Consider the following 16,307-nt stretch of genomic DNA (forward strand, 5'->3'; position numbering starts at 1 on the left):
AGTGTACATGGTAAAAATAAGCTGAATAGTACATGTAGCATATTAACATGTGGTTCAGTAGGCTGAGAATATTATGAACTCGGAATTGTTGGTGGTTACTTTGCCTTAATATACTGCTTGCATACCGTTTGGTTTGCAGTTTCAAAGTATTCAAGGTTTTATAACTCGGAAGTGCAATACTGTGTGGATTACCGGAGTGAAAGATAAATAGTGTGCACTGAACAGCTGGAAGGCTGTGTGACAGCAGGTCTTTTTGGTGGAGCTGATGCCTCTCTATCTGAATTTTACAAGGCATTGATCTTTACCTATAGAGATTTATGAGCTCTGAAAAGAGGTATGAAAAGCAGGCTGGCAGTGAAAATAATTGAACTTAAAAATGCAGTTTTTTCAATTTGACCTGTTAATTTTTTCTTTTACTCTCTCTGTCTGCCCCTTGCTGGATACATAGTTTTATAAAATTTAAATAAATTGCAATATATGTGTCTTGGCTATGCCTGCCTTCCTGACAGCATCTGTATGGTTCTTTAAAAAAAGAAAATAATTTATTTCCGTATCAGAAGTATGTAGAGTTGTAGGCTATTGTTTTTGCCTTGTACACATCACTTTATTGAAGAGTAATAATAAGAAAATTAATTTGAAGGTGTCTATCAGAAGAAAGAGTGAAAATATAACCAGAAAAGAAAAGTAATAAACCAGCAATGAGCATGTTCCTAATTATAATGGTAAAATATCCATATTAACTGAACCTCATAATTTACCTAAGAATTCTGGACAGCTTTGGCAGTGGAGGAGGAGAGAGGTGAAAGAAATTGCAGTTAACCAGTTGTCATCAACACTAATTTTTATTCAACTTAATGAGAGTAAAGGGTCCAGATCCTACTGGTGGCTGTGAAAATCCTGGTTCAAGCATTGCTCAGCTCTCTGTCCCAGCAGAAAGGCACGTCTGGCTGCAGGGACCCGGGTGCATTTCGTATGGCTGTCAGAGGGACACTGCTCACTTTCTCCAGAAACAGCACGTCAGCCAAGCGGGAAAGACTTGACCGCAGAGGTGGCTGGCTTTCCTCGGATGCAGACTGGGGTCTGCGTTTGGGTGGAGTCTTCTGTTGCTTCTTGTTTTACAAATAACGCGCATTTCTGTGCCCGTGAGCTGTGATGGTGCAACTGGTGCAAAGGGAGAAACAGATGGAGTAAGCTCTTACCCCCGGCCCCAGTTTGGTACTTGGCTCAGCTGTTGCAGCAGCCTTTGGATGTGGAAACAAGAGCGCTGCCCTAACACCAGTGGCATCCTGGTGCAGCTGGTGGCCTTGGGAAGGACATCCCACCAGGTACCAGCTGTGGGCCAAGGTCTGCGAGTTTTCTGTATGGATTTCAGGCAGGATGCTGGCATAGGCAGTCCAGGCAGGATCAGACCCACTGAAGCTCTAGGTTTAGCTACTTAACATTTCACGACTGAACATATTTTGTTAAATATAATAAACAGTTTGAAGTCTGTGTTTTCCTATCAAGCTGGCTGGGAAAGGAGTTAGTCACTTTATTAGAGCCACAAGCATTGCTTCAAGGCCAGAAGCTTTTCTTTGCACAGATTTTGAGCTACTGAGGAGAAAGAAAAATGTCGCATCTCTGCAGAGCTTTCAACAGCAATTGCTCATCTTGTCCTTCACAATAAAGCAATGAAAGCAGCGTAAGGAAAAAAAATGTGCAAAGCAAAGCCTTCCAATTTTAAAAAAAGGGTTGTGACAAAATTTCCTGTATTGGTAACTGAGAAAAGTTTTCAAGGAAGGGACTGTTAAATAGTTAAAAAACACAGTGCTTCTGCAACTGTTGACAAAACTCACTGTTCTGAAATGGTATCTCTTGCTACATTTGCGCTTATGTTTTAAAGTCCCTAAAACCAACCTTTCAGTGTGCTGCTGATCCACACTTTAAAATCCTCCTTGGGCAGTAGCTTTGCCTGCAGACAGTATGCCTTGCTGTGGATTAAGGTATTATTGTGATGGGTGAAGCTAATCATATTTTGTTTTGTTTACTGAAACAGGACCTTGTAGCCGTCATGCCTAAATGCTGGATTATGAACTAGACTGGGTAGGAACTAATTCTTCTTAAGCTGTCAGTGGCTCCATAAGTGCAACAGAGAAGCGAGCCTGTTCAGTTACTCATAGCTGCTGCGAATACATGTTGAATATTTGATCCCACTTCTCCCGAGTGCATACAAATTGCGTTGCTTATTGCAGACGCAAGTTGTAACAATTCCTTGCATTTTTCTTTCTTTGTGTCACTTTATCCTGTGGTGATCTTATCAGCACTATTTCCCTAGAAGAACTTGGATTTTTATTATTTTGTTTGCCTTGATTCAGCTGGGTGTTAAAACAACCTCGCTTTCTCCCCCACCCACGAGCCCTCACCCTTTCTCTTTCCCTCTGTTTCTCCACCACCCTCTTTTTCCTCAGAGGATTTATTGTCTTTGTAGATTTGTTTCTCTTTCTCCTTTTCCCTCCAGTGTCCACCCTGATTTTGTAACCATAGCAATAATTGAAATACAATCCTAGTATTTGCTTGCTGTAGCTATCATCTAGGCCAACACATGGACTGCTGGCTTTTGTGTGTTGTAAGGTTTTGAAACTTCAGTCAGATGCATCTGTATATGTGAGGGCAACTTGTTTGGTGCCAAACCTCCCTTCCAGAGAAGGTTTTGTTTGTGTAAAGTTGTGTGTCAGTGGGAGCTGGTGCAAGTAAAAGCAAGTCCTTATGGTAGCGAAGCCAGGGAAAAAGGAAATTATAAAAATAAAAACAAGGTTGCGTTACAGGGAAGTTCTGCTTCGCATAGATATATTTCAGTCTTTTGCTTGGAATATGTACAGCTTTCACTTTCCAAGATTTTTGCAAGAGCCATGCATAATGGAAGTTGTTTTGCACTTCAGGCTGTTGCATGTTAAGCTCGGCGTTTCCTTGGGATGTACAAGTGCTTCTCATGACAAGCGGTGGGCTTTGGGATGGAGGGGATGTTCCTACACACTTTACCAGCTCCAAATTTTAAGCATTGAGGAAGCAAGAGCTGGAAGCAAAAGTCTCATGGCAATAAATCTCTTCTTAAAAGCTTAAAAATAATTTTCTAAAAACTATACAGTAGCTAATGAAGCAGTTTATTAATTATGATAGCATTCCTGTGAGAGAAATAATTTTAGACTGTTCAGCTGAGAGAGAAAAGTGAACTGACTCACTAGAGGCCACAGAATTTGTCAGTGGAAGAGCTGAAACAAGCACAGAAGAATTTCTGGCTGCCACTTCTAGAAAACACATCTTCTGTCTGAGTAGAATTTATGTATATGTATTTTTTCAAGTTAATATTAATAATTAATATCTGTAATATCAATATAATTGTTGAAATACAGTGGGTTTTCAGGACTAGTGAAAGAATGGGGAGACTCTGAACTCCTAAAGCTTAAAGAGGTTGCAGGCTCAAATTTAGGATTCAAATTCGAATGAAGGTGACGGTTTGGATTTAATGCCCCTGAAATTTCCTGAACTTTACTGATGAGATTTTGGCTCAGAGTGGCAAAAATTAACTGAACTTCTGAGACTTCTGTCATCTGAGATGATGGAAGTCTTGTGAGATCAGCTTCCCTGGCATCGTAGCTTTCCCTGAAGTCTCAGGAGAGCACTTACTTTCACATAATGTCAACCATATCCAAACCAGGACTAACGAATACCCCTGTAGAGCTCCTTCTAAGATCACAGGCATATTTGAAATACTGCTACAAGCTGTGTTCAGTCTAAGGAAATGCTCACAGCATTTGTTGTTTCTTCTGTCAGATATGACCAGTGACACTTTTCAGCAGTGGGAGGGTTATATACTGTCTTCCAGATGTTCGTTAGTGCAACTGCTTTTATTTATGTTCGGAGAATTATCGAGGAGATAATTTAAAAACTGGGGCAGGCTGGGTCTCCCACCCTGGAAACACTTACGCAGCAAACTTTGCTCTGCTTGGCGGTTTTTACTAGCAAATTGCTGGCCAGTAATGTTTATCTGAGATTTTTAGTGCATGAAAAGCTATGAATAATCTTCCCAAATGTGCTCTGCAGTCAGACTGCATGGGATATAGTGTAGTTGGTCATGCCCTCTGCGTGCTCTGTCCTCCTTATACTACAATTACTGCATAGCCCACCTTACCAGACCCCCAGGGGATCTGAGCAATCTATTCTCACAGCTTGTTGCTCACGTGCTGAGGACTCACTGCAATTTCTCTGACAATGTGGACACCTCCAAGTTACTCTGCTTTAGGTAGTTTACCCCATTTTAAGTGATTTATGTTACAAAGAAGACAGAAAAATACTCGATGTAACTGAAATAATTTCCCACTAGTATTGCGGAGGCAGGGGGAACGTGGACTTTGACCAGCTGAGGATGAACTTTAAAGACTTCAGTCTTTTAGGAATAGAATTCAATTTATGCAAAACCTCCCTCTTCTAGTCCTAGATGTGCAATTTTTTTCTCCTATTTTATATATTAAAGTCACACTGAAGCCAACTCATTACCCTAATGAAAAATGTTCCAAAAATCTTATTTTAAGATAGTATAAAATTCTTCATTTAGTAACAATATCAGTGTGGAAGTACTTTAATTTAGGGTTGTTACCTTCATTATATTACGTTTTCATTCATGAAAGCTTGATCTTAAAATTGTGTTGTACAAGAAGAGGAAGCTTTTGTGAAATAGAAAAAGAGCAGCTAGGATTCCTGTAGCTTTGTTTTTGAGTCTACTGGAAATGATTTAAAACAAAATAGCTACCTCTCCTCTCCTCTCCTCTCCTCTCCTCTCCTCTCCTCTCCTCTCCTCTCCTCTCCTCTCCTCTCCTCTCCTCTCCTCTCCTCTCCTCTCCTCTCCTCTCCTCTCCTCTCCTCTCCTCTCCTCTCCTCTCCTCTCCTCTCCTCTCCTCTCCTCTCCTCTCCTCTCCTCTCCTCTCCTCTCCTCTCCTCTCCTCTCCTCTCCTCTCCTCTCCTCTCCTCTCCTCTCCTCTCCTCTCCTCTCCTCTCCTCTCCTCTCCTCTCCTCTCCTCTCCTCTCCTCTCCTCTCCTCTCCTCTCCTCTCCCCTCCCCTCCTCTCCCCTCCCCTCCCCTCCCCTCCCCTCCTCTCCCCTCCTCTCCCCTCCTCTCCCCTCCTCTCCTCACCTCTTGTCTTTTAATTGTCAAAAATAAGTGTTCAGAAAGGAAACAAGCCCCATAAGCAGCTTAAAATAGAATTTCACACTCCTCTAACTTTAAAAAATCAAAGGCAACATTTTTGGTATAGTCAAAGATTACTTTTATAATTTAGCCCTAATCCTTAGCTGCTGTAAACTTGTACAAATTCATTGACTTCAAAGGAACTGTGTGGTTTTTGCATCAACTGAAGACCTAGTTTACACTTCTGAATCTCAGATTTTTCCTTTAGGCAAGCACTGGCCCTTCCACAGTTTGATACTGTCAGATACACATTTTGTTGGTTTTGGCTTTTGGTTTTAAAGTTATTCTTTTATTTAGAATACAGTACATATTTCCATCTTCTTTTTGCACACTGATGTTTTGCAAACTCTTCTAGCATCTTATATGAAGTTTTTCTGACTTAGTTTTTCAACTCTGCTTCCTATAGGTGTCCATTACATAATATTTAAATGTAAATTATTTTCTCTAAGCTGCAAAATAATATCAGGAGATTTCTATAATTGATTCATCATACCAAGCAATCACCGGGAGCTTTTGACTATCCTGTATCAGTCAGTGACAGGTATTAGTACCTGTCCCTAATAATTCATAATGAAAAATTGCCAGATATTTCTTTGAAACTGATGGATGATTCATATTATTGTATTTAGGCCACATTATTCTGGAATATTAATTAGACTACAAGCCACCTCTGAGTATACATGTGCAAACATAAAGTACATTTTTAGTTTCCCATCTGGAAATACTGTAAAGTCCAGGGCTGTTTTCAAGTCACAAGAAATATTGTTGTATTTTTATTATGGTATTTCAGTTCACACTCATACTAATATGAAAAGTTTAGTAATGGCATATCCTCAATACTGCCCTCAAATGCCAAGGTTACAGATGAAGTCCAATGGGATCTAGCAAATGTTTAAACTTTTATTAAAGCCCAAATCCCAAAATAGACTTTACTAGACCTGTACAAATTATTTTAAATTATGTAAATATTTTTAATATGTCTGGCTTCTGACAGAACACCACTATACACCAAAGTATGACATTTGCCTTCCTGTGCCAACTTTTTGCCTTTTTTTTTTTTTTCTTCCCAAAATACCTGGCTTCATTACTGGATTTGACTAGAGTCTGCTTTATATGCTGCTTGGTGTTCAGGAGCAAAATATGTAGAGAGGATGGACTGTGTTCCCTGACTGTTAACAGAGGCTCTTTAGCATGAGGTTAAGCGTGAACTTTGTTTTGGCTGCCAGCATAGCAGCCAGGAGATACCCAGGATAAGGGTGGGTGAAGTCCTGATCTTTCCATCTGATGGATGTGTGCAGCTGCTCTGAAGGCTGGTGTTGGTGTGTAGTGTGTGTGTGTGAGAGAGAGAAAACTATGTATTTCGTGTTTTGTAACAGATATTGCTCTAACTTCATCTTCTAGGAATCCTCTTAAATTAAAAAATCCTGCCAAAATATTAATATCTGAATGTGTACAAAATCTGGATTCTCTGAATACCTCATTTAGACAAGAGGCAGCGGTAGGCAATAGTAACAGCTCACAATCTGAAGAGCTTCAGCTTTGTTGGTCAGATGTCTGCAGGTGTGTGTGTTTGTGCACATGTGGGTGATTTTTTTTTTTTTCCTTTCTGTGGTTTTGGTGAGGTTTTTTTCCCTCCTTCATTCCATGCACTTTTACTGTGCAAGCGTAATCTTATCTATGCTTATTTGGCTAACTTTGTGCATCAATTTATTTGTTCATGACCTTATCTTTTGTTAGGAAACTGCTTTTCCTGAAATACTTCAGGATGTTGAAGAACAATAAATAACTGAAAATCCATGCGTGTTATCCAAAAAGCACTTGCTAACATTTAGAGTGACTACCATTTGCACAAAGAATGGGAAATCTGTTCGGCTACATGAATTTGCAGAGAGTTGTCGGTCTTCTAAATGATGATAGTGGTGGATTAGTTTGATTGGAAACTTGATTCAAGCAATGTTTGAACTAGTTGCATAAAGAGTTCCAGAGGTAATCTAAGGTTTATGTGAAAACTTGTATATAACTGTATCAGTGCTGAGAATGAAAGTAGGAATGGATTGCCCTTGGTGAAATTTGTGGTGACTGAGATTCTCCAAGGATATCCAAGTCCTTCATTTCAGAAAACAAGGTAGCCTGATCCTATTTTAAAGATTTTAGAAAATAAAACTTCCCTTTCTACTACACTTAAAATTCAAGATCTGTTTATGCTAGTCCTCCTAAAACTGGTATATATGACACTAGTTTAATACTGACCACAAAAATCCAAATGACATAGCTGTGACTTGTAGTACCCATCCAGCATGTGCTTTCCTCCTAGAGGAGGAGCTAAGCTAGCCTTAGGACTCCTGACCACCGCAACCTGGGCTATGACCAGCTGAATGAAATAGCTCTAAAGTTCCTCACTTTACTAGTTCCTGTCTTTGGTTTGTCCCCTCCACAGTGAGAACAACAGAGACCATGAACATGCATTTCTTTGGTGCACGTAGGATCTTTCTGCAGAGATTTTCAAGGAATTGAGCAGAAGTGAAGCTCTCCTGAGTTGCATGTGTGAAGGGGAAGATAAGCAACCACGATTAAATTCTGGATGTCTTTAACCAGAGATGCTGTAATTTATGCTGAGGGCTACATTTCCTAAAGTAGGAAAACACAGAAACACACTGCCAGCCTCCTGGCTCTTACAGGACAGGAGAAATCATGATGTGCATGTGGTTGGGAAATCTTATTTGCCTGAAGTTGTTTGCTGCCCAGAGGTTGATCTCCATCCTTTGTTTCTCAATGGGATGCTAGCATCACGAGTGATGGACTGATGTCCATGTAAGGCTAGTGGTGACAGCACGTTTGCCAGGAACCTTCCTGCAAAGGCCTAGGCAAAAGGCAAGGAGAGGAGCCCAGCAGGCTCTATCCAGTCTCTGAGTGCTTCCAGTGTCGATACTGGGCTGTCATGTCCGGTGAGGAGAGAGGGTCCGCAGTCCTAGTAGTCCTGAAGTGAAGGAGTGTGTGTGCCATCTCTGCAGGACATAAGGCAGGACACCTTCCCTCATGGTGTTTGTAAAGCACTGTGAGAGCCCAGTTCTCCCTAGCAGACATCTCCCGAGCCTTTGTGAGCCTTGGCAGAGCGTAGGCACACACTGGTGTTGGGCTTTGCTTTCGTGGGGGAGCACGTGCAGAAAAGGAGTACATCAGTGTCTCTGTGGCTGATCCTCTTCTTTGGAGAAAACCACCCAAGACACACCCCCAAGGCTCCTCCTCTTCATTTACACACCCAGTAGGTAGTGGTAGCATGGTATCAGTGAACACTATACCTGTCCACTTGAATCTCCACGTAGCACTTGATGTATCTCCCATAATAAATTATGTACTTCAAAGAGCAATAATAATAGCTGAGATTCCTGAGACAAGAAGAGTCACATTACCAGAAGTACCAAAAAAGCTGATTAAAATTAAATCATAGCAGACAACAGTTGTGTTACAAAGGAAGGCTCAATTACACCCAACTCACTTTCTTTGCTAACCTCTGACTTATTTATTTCTCCTGCATGCTGCAGTCTGCATACTCTTTCTCGTTGTAATGAGCATTAATTGATTAGCTGAATCTATGAAGAGCTTGAGCACTCGTAAGTACTATCCCAGTGGGTACACAACTAAATAGTTTATGAGGTAATTAGTATTTTAATGCTTTTTCTAATGAGCCTTTTCAGTAATGAAATCTCATGAGAACATTATTGGTTCATATATATTTCTTCAGACACAACAGAAGGTAAGCTAATGCTATTAAGAGATTTTTAAAGATAGTTTATAAAATGGTTTTTAGTAACTTATGTTTGAATACTTGCCTTGGTTCATTTTGCTTTATTAAAAAAAAAAAGCCATCTTAATTTTTCCCACCACATTGCCTTTTGCACTCCTCTCTACTGACAGAATTCTTACACTATACTGCAATTTCAAATAATTGGGATAATTTCTGAGGCTGCTATCCGATCTCCCAAGCTCAGCTGTAAGTAAATAATACCATACTGTCTGAGCATGTTGTTTCAGATGTGTTCTCATCCTGGAAAAAAAACAACAACTCTGTGCCTGGCTGCACAGAGTGCCTTGGATTTATGACTCTGTCAAGTTTGAGAGAATGACCAACCTCTACAAAGTTTTTCAATGTCCAGCTGAGCTCTGAAAGCAGCACGGAGCTTGCAACCATACGGGCAGTCTTACTTCACCTCCTCCTCCAGGTTCATTGGAGGTACCCCATTTTACTCAGGTTTAACCCATAGTGGGAAGGACAAGGCTTGTGACTTCCATTTTATTTTTCTGGTATCTAAAAGAAGACAGCTTCAGATGGCTTTGCTGGGAAGAGTTTTTCAATGTATGAATGGCTCATTTTATCGTTGGCCACGGGGACCGTACTTGTTTTTTTATTCTCTGGAGATCACAAGATATCAGGAGCTTTATTAGGTTCATTTCTTCCAGCTGGGTTCATTTCTTCCAGCTGGGAAGTGCAGTCTTGTCCTGAGTGAGACTTCGACTGCAATTTAACAGCAGATAGCAATGCTGTGAAACAGCCCGAGCCAAAGACTGAAGCGTGTATGCTTTGGAAACCTGTTTCACAGATTAGTTTTATGTAGTCTAGGTGATGTATGCCTTAAAATACTTCGGAAACTTCATTTTAAGTTAGGATGTACAAATCCTATTTAACACTAGAAGCTGTAGCAGTAAAACTGTAAGAAATTCCCCTATACAGATCTCATTATGTAATGTAAGATGTCATCTATTCTAATTCATCCTTGGGGTGTCTTTAATGGTGTCGGCACAGTTCCGCAAAGGATAGATTTGGTCTAGGGACACCATCACCATAAAACCTGACTGTCTTCCATTGGTATTTCCCTCTCTGTCTCCAAAGCTTTACTGAGACATGTCACTGTGATATATTAATAGCCTAGTACTTTTTGATGACTCTAAGTTAGTATGTGCGTTGTTTTCTTCAATTTAATATGAAAAGCCACATTTTCAGTTAGGGTAACTGTAAAAGCCCCCTCCAGAACATACAGAAACTGTGTCATTTGACTTTACGTATTTGACCTTGCTTGCAATACGATGCATTAGCAACGCTTAGGAGACGAACGCCCAACGCTGACCACTGCTTTCCACATTGCCTGCCATCTCCACACCCTTTTGCAACATGAGACCCAACAGCACAGAGAGGCTAACACCGCCTGTGTCAGCTCCTAACGGCACCCGCAGAGTCTTGGGGTTTCAGCGCTCACCCGTGCAGCACAGTGGAGCTCTCTTGTTAAGGCACAGTCAGACACGCTGTTAGGATGGAGGCTGACCAGCCTCAACTGTTCTCTCAGCTGAGATGTGGTAGCTTCTTGTGTCCATGTTCATGGTGTGTTTAAAATGCGAAATAAATTAGATTTGCCTGCATTGCCTTCAGAGATGAGCCAACCACCCTGGCTGCTCTGAGACCCTCTGCACGGTCAGCAATCGGACAGGCTGCACCCACGCCAGTGCCCAGAGAAGAAAGTTCAAGTGAGAAGGTGCACATTGGGTTACCAGCCCAAGAGTAGACGAAAAATATCCTCAGAGAAATATTTTGATTTCCATTCTGGAAACTTCATAGAGGAAGTTTCTGCTCTACATTCAGAAGCTTCCTTGAGGGAGGAATGATCCCTGAGCTGCCTGAGGGTAGGAGCTCTAAACTGTCTGTCTTTGGTGGCCTTTGGATGTTGCAAAAACCATCTCTGAACACTAATGGAGCACAGACAGGATTAAGTTGGGGTGTTGGGGAGACCAGTTGGCAGATGTTGCTTTTGATTTTGGTAATATTTCTTTTAAACTTGAAACAGGCTGGAGTTGTTTTGCTCACTTTTTCGGAGACTCTCTCTGTTTGTTTGTGCTTCGAGTCATCACCCCTCTTTGCCAAGACTTTATTACGTCTAACAAAAGGTATATTATTGATGCACTGTGGCATGCACAAAGCCTTTCTATTGACTTCACTAGACATGTGGTCCTCCCAGTTTCATTTTGCTCCCCGTCTCTGCTCCCGAGCAAGTCCATGCTCCAAGCTCTGCTCTGACAGTGTGTAAAAGCTGAGCAGGCTTTAATGCCTCATCGGCTTAAAAGCTCAGTTTTCTCACCTTCTGATGCATTTAGATCAGTTCTCTTACCTTTCACTCTATAATAACATGTGTATGTATATACATATATATATATATATACACATATATGTAGCCTCATTGCTAAAAGAACAGTGGAGAAGTAGGCACTGAAGAAATGTCTTGCCTCTATTAGAAATATTTGGAAAGTGCAAAAGGCACTTAAAAGATAAGTTTGGCACTTTCTATTTTTTTCTCCTCCTTATGTGTACCATGAGGTCATGATTAATGGCTTTGGTGATGTTTGGAGAGCAGAAATCACTTCTATGTTCAATTTAGGAAGACCTCTGAATCGGCGGGGCCCAGGGGAACCGGCAGCTCTGGGTCTGGAAGGTCCGTGATGTCATCTCATGTGGCCACAGGGGATGCAGCTATTACTTCTTTAGGCATTATTCTTGGATAGCACTAAGGTGTGTGGGGTTTTTTGGCCTCCCAAACACATTCATTCTACCCTGAGCAATGGAAAGATAGCCCACCCCCAGGGGAGGCTGTTTAGGATGAGGGAGTGTTGATGTGCAGGGGCAGGGGGCTGTTGGGGTTGTGCACACAGTAGGACAATCAGAGAGGACTCGACTTTACACATAGACTTCTAGTGATGCAAACTGAGTTCAAAGGAATGGGAACCTGTAAATGAGGTTTACTTGAAATAAAGCTACTATGAGATAGAGAAACATACACAGTTGAGAAATAGGATATTTTGACATTTATTCATGGCTTTCCTGGGGTGTCTTGGACTGTATAAACTCACTGCTATTGTGTTAGTGAAACCCTAGATTCCCTGAGGCCATAACTGTGACTGGAATTTAAAAACTTCTTTTGCTTTGAAGAAAGAAGAGAAAAAGTAAATTTATTATGCTAGTGTAACTCCTGTCAATTCCACCCATAAAGGAGTTATGAACAAACACGTAATTCAAGAAATTATGGACAAGCTCATAATTTCCTGACAATTTCCTTCCACATGATGTGCATTTTGAGAATGTGTATTTCCTATATAGAAGGAGGAGTGGAGTGGAGTTGAATGCATTCTTTTTCTTCATCCTTTTGTTTCAATAAAAGAAGATGCTATTGAAGCCATGTTGGGTAGTCTGTCTGCTGTCATTGATGAGCTCTGCAAGAGATATGCTATCTCTGTGTTGCTTTTAAGATAAATGAATACATTCAAAAGGCATGGCTAGTTTAAGCATCATATTCTCAGGATATCTTATTTTCTTGCAATCTACTAAACTGTAATTCAGAATAATTGTGTGTTCTATTTACAGTTCAATTTAGATAATGTTTACTTATGTTTACATATTGTGCCTGACTAATAGATCACAGATATAGAGTGAAATTAGAACATAGAGAACCCAGACAATAAACATCCTAGTTCACAGTTAGACTATGAGTCTTTGCACTTCTTCATGTGTGATTTCAGCATCTAATTAAGCAGATGCTCAAGTAGTTCAGGGAATCAAGCCTCTAAATTGCTCGATTAAATTACTTTTCCCTGTCAGCATGAGCTTTGGTGTCAAAAGATAAATTTGCAATCAAGAACAAATATGTAGGATGAAAAGTATTACATAAAATAAACCACCTCAAAAAGCCAGGAATAAACTGTTAGTTAATAACATGAAGCACAAACTGGAAATGTAGGAAATTACAGTATGTCTTACTACAGGGTTGCCTGTTTTAAGAAGATAGAGCAGTGGATATGACTGAATTTCATCACTTCTGAATTGTTTTCTGAGAATATGCTACTATTTCACATTTAGGTGTTATTCTCATTATTATATTGGAACATTTCCTTTCCCATCCCTGTCAGTCACATTTCAATCAAAAATTTGTCCCAGTGCATTTTTGTGGACAGAAAATAGCTAGTGGCCTATAGTTTAAACTAAGTAGAATAAATATCCTAGTTTATGTGCAAATAATGTAGAAATCAGGGATGTATTACATGGTTAAGTTTCTTTACGAATATCACTGCTTTAATTCACTAACAGTTTTACTCCTGAGCAAAGAAAAAAAAAGATTTCTGGATTCATAAATGAAGCTGAAACCATGGGGTTCACAGTACGAGGGTCACCCTGAGTACAATGTCTGCATTAATCTTTGCTCCTTACACAGAAGGCTGGAGCTGCCTGCCAGAGCTAATGAATGGATTCTGACTCCACCACGTTAGGCTATTACCAAATACAAAGGCTGGTCACAAATTATAGTTTGTCTGATGGCTTCAGATACAAGCATTAGAAAAACATTTGCTTAACAGTAATAATTAGTCAGCGATATAGGCAAGTTTTACAGATTGCTTTGGAGTGCTGAGGCAAATGTGACTTTCTGTGGGAAAAAGCCGGTTGCCTGTCTAGTGATTCATAAAAAGCAAAAAAATGTGCTTTAGTTACAGCTCCTCTAAAGGTGAGACCAAACCACAGCGTTTCTACAAAACACAAATAACTTCAGTCTTTACTGCAAACACTGTAGTGTTTTAGGAGCACTACTTTTCCTCAATTAAACAACAAAAAAAATCTTATTGGAAGGTTGTTCCTGGCTTGGATTAGGATCATGCTTTCATAGATACAGTGCTTCACTGGGTGGATTCTTTTTAGCTTAAACCTTAACAGTTAAACTAGAAGAAAACTCACAACTGGCGCAGAGGAGCTCAGCAAATCACCAGGCAGCCTGGGCTGCTGAGATGCTTTCGTTCTTTAGCAATGAACTCATACCTTGGGCTTTTGTGTTCTCAGGGAGAAGAATCCATAGTTCAGAGAACTGCTAGAAACAGGATGGTTAAATGAAGCCCAACAGTAAGCAATCCGTGTTACTGAAGCATGTCATTGAAACTTGGCACAAGTGCTAGCTCTGAGCTTGTGCTGTGGAATGGTTTTAAGTGCTTGTCATCCCATAGATACCGCTGCAAATGTTCTGTACTGTCTCTCCTTTCCTGCGCTGTCTGGGAGAGTGAGTACAAGAATAAGTCTATGCATTTTCATTTGTTTGACTTTGAGTTTTCTGTGCTTTGGTTTCAGTAGCGTGGCTATCAGATAAATGAGGTTGTATCCATGCCAGGAGAGATGCAAAACAGCCCATTACTTCATTGTGTGGTCGATTTGCTTGTTTGTTTTAAAAGTTTGCATGTACTAGTGAATGCAAGGGGATGATAGCATCTAATAATTGTAGGGCTGGCAGGAGCGGTGCAAGCTCACCCTCACAGCCTGCCAAGGTACCTCTAGTCTGGCTGGCAACACCTTTTTTTTTTTTTTCCAGTGGTTGCCCTGCTGCCGTAGCACAGAACCAGAGAGCAGCTTTAAACTCACAACTGGTGTATGCAGTGAGATCACCAAATTAACTTTCTTTTCTGATGTGATTAGGTTTTGACTGCTATGTTAGCGTCACTTGTGCCAAAATATTTAACAGGAGATTCCTTCTGTGAAAGTCCTCATTTCTACTTTTGCACTGGTGCAACTAAAGGGATATTATTCTCTTCCCAAGTAGATCGTTCTGTGAAAGATTTTGAGAGGGATCTGCCAAAAGCAGAAAGTATGAATAGATTAACAAATGCTGGTAATCCCCGCATTGGAGAAAGATGGGCTTGATTGCTTTATATTTGCAGGCTTGTGTCAATAGTGCAGAGAAATGCAAGAATATACTAAAAAGCTGGTAATAGTTTCAGTGCATATAGTTTGCTTCAGGGATGTTCTGCAGTTCCAAGTATTAATTAAAGGTATCGTGATGAGGGCTTCCTCCGGTGCCCATGTCCTCTCAGCATGGACTCAGGCATGGTAAGAACTTCAGTGGGGCAGCCTATACAGGGACTTTTGTGATCTCCGGCAACAGAGGATGGTTGGTCATTAAGCAACTCTTTTTAACGGTGTCTTTAGCAATGCTAATTAAAATACCTATAATTACTAAATTGTCTCATTAGGTAAAATAATTCTCCAGATTATTTTCTGTTTAGTGGGTTGCTAGGGGTACCTAATGCATCAATATGTGTAGAAGTGTTCAATGAGATTGCCAGATTTTTTGAAAGATAAATGGTTTTACATGCTTCAGAAGTAGACTCCAATTGGCTAAGGAATTGGCCAAAGACTAAAAATGTGACATCATTCTTGGCAAATGATAAAGATATATTTTTGTTAACAGACACTATATAAAAAGTGCACTATACTACTTCTAAGCAAAAATCTGTGTCTAAGAATGAGATGTCTTTTAGTTGAGAATCATTTTTAAAAGAAATGCAATTTACTGACCAGTCCTGTGTATCAGTCTGCTTAATGCAATGTATTAGTTCTTCTATATCCTTTTCATATTTAAATACAGTTAATGTGTGACATATGAATACTTTTAAATCAATACCATTATTTAGCGGATAAATATAATTATTGCAAATTATTTCTTCCATCAAATCCATGTTTGTGTAATAGACATACTGTAATTGTCTTCTTGAGTCCAATCACATACTTCAACTTTCAGCAATTATGTTTTAACTTAATTCCAAAGACTGATTAAAACCATGTGTATTCAGGTTTAGATAGATGTGCTTACTATGGGATTGTTAAACCTGAGGAAAATATGTTTTTAATAATCCATTAGTATTTAATTAGCATGCAATAACTGTCTTATTAAATCTAAATTAAAACCTTACTTGAGGCATGTAATTGAAAGTGCCACTGGGTAAAATCTAATCTGTCAGGGGTGAATTTACATGGAATAACAACGCTAAATTTTTCTTTTCTGCAGTTTTCAGGGTCTTCCCAAACATTCGCTTAATCATCACAGTGGAATCTTGCAACAATCAGTTTTCTGCAAGCACAGCTTTTGGGTCAGAGTTGTCATCTTTTGAGAGTTCATCTCAATTTGAAAGATGAATCTCTGGGTGGAAGATGAAGAATTCTTAAACTTTTACCAGATGCCAAAATGTGTGTAGGGACCCAGTGAATGTTTCCCACTAGCCAGTGAAGAACGAGACCT

The 16,307-nt window shown here is 40.1% G+C and overlaps 1 protein-coding gene across 1 annotated transcript in view; it reads left to right on the forward strand.

Moving 5' to 3' along the window:
- The window catches only part of CREB5 (cAMP responsive element binding protein 5), a 212,907-nt gene that overhangs the window by 149,473 nt on the left and 47,127 nt on the right, over positions 1-16,307 (forward strand). The gene's annotated exons all lie outside the window — the stretch shown is intronic.

Source organism: Leptosomus discolor, chromosome 7 (assembly GCF_034619465.1).
Source record: "Leptosomus discolor isolate bLepDis1 chromosome 7, bLepDis1.hap2, whole genome shotgun sequence".
In the NCBI taxonomy this organism is placed as follows: Eukaryota; Metazoa; Chordata; class Aves; order Leptosomiformes; family Leptosomidae; genus Leptosomus; species Leptosomus discolor.